The following is a 488-nucleotide window of genomic DNA, read 5'->3' on the forward strand; positions in this document are numbered from 1 at the left end:
ACGTCAGCTGTAATGTTGGTCTTCAGAACGCACTGGCCCTGGGTTTTTTAGCAGCTTAAAAACGCCTATGCCACCCATAGCTCCTAAAAGCCTGTATGTGCATTAGCTCATCAAAAATAACAAGGAGAGCTGTTTTTAAGCTGCAAAAAAGAAGCCTGATGCACCTAAAAGCGGCTGTAAAAATGCCCTGTGTGCATGAGGCCTTATGCTCATAAGTGTTAAGAATGGCATCTCACCTTGTCCTCTAAAGCAGTGGTCATCAACCCTGTCCTCAGGGCCCACTAACAGGCCAGGTATTACCTTGGGGAGATGCAGACTAGAATACTGCAATCACTGAGGATCAAATTATATCACCTGTGATGTATTTCAGTTATCTTGCAAACCTGGCCCTGAGGACAGGGTTGATGACCACTGATCTAACACATCACATCCAGAGCGTCATTTCTGGATCAATGCCTGACGTCACTTTGAGCAGCTGTGTAGCAACG

Source organism: Rana temporaria, chromosome 1 (assembly GCF_905171775.1).
Source record: "Rana temporaria chromosome 1, aRanTem1.1, whole genome shotgun sequence".
Classification (NCBI taxonomy): Eukaryota; Metazoa; Chordata; class Amphibia; order Anura; family Ranidae; genus Rana; species Rana temporaria.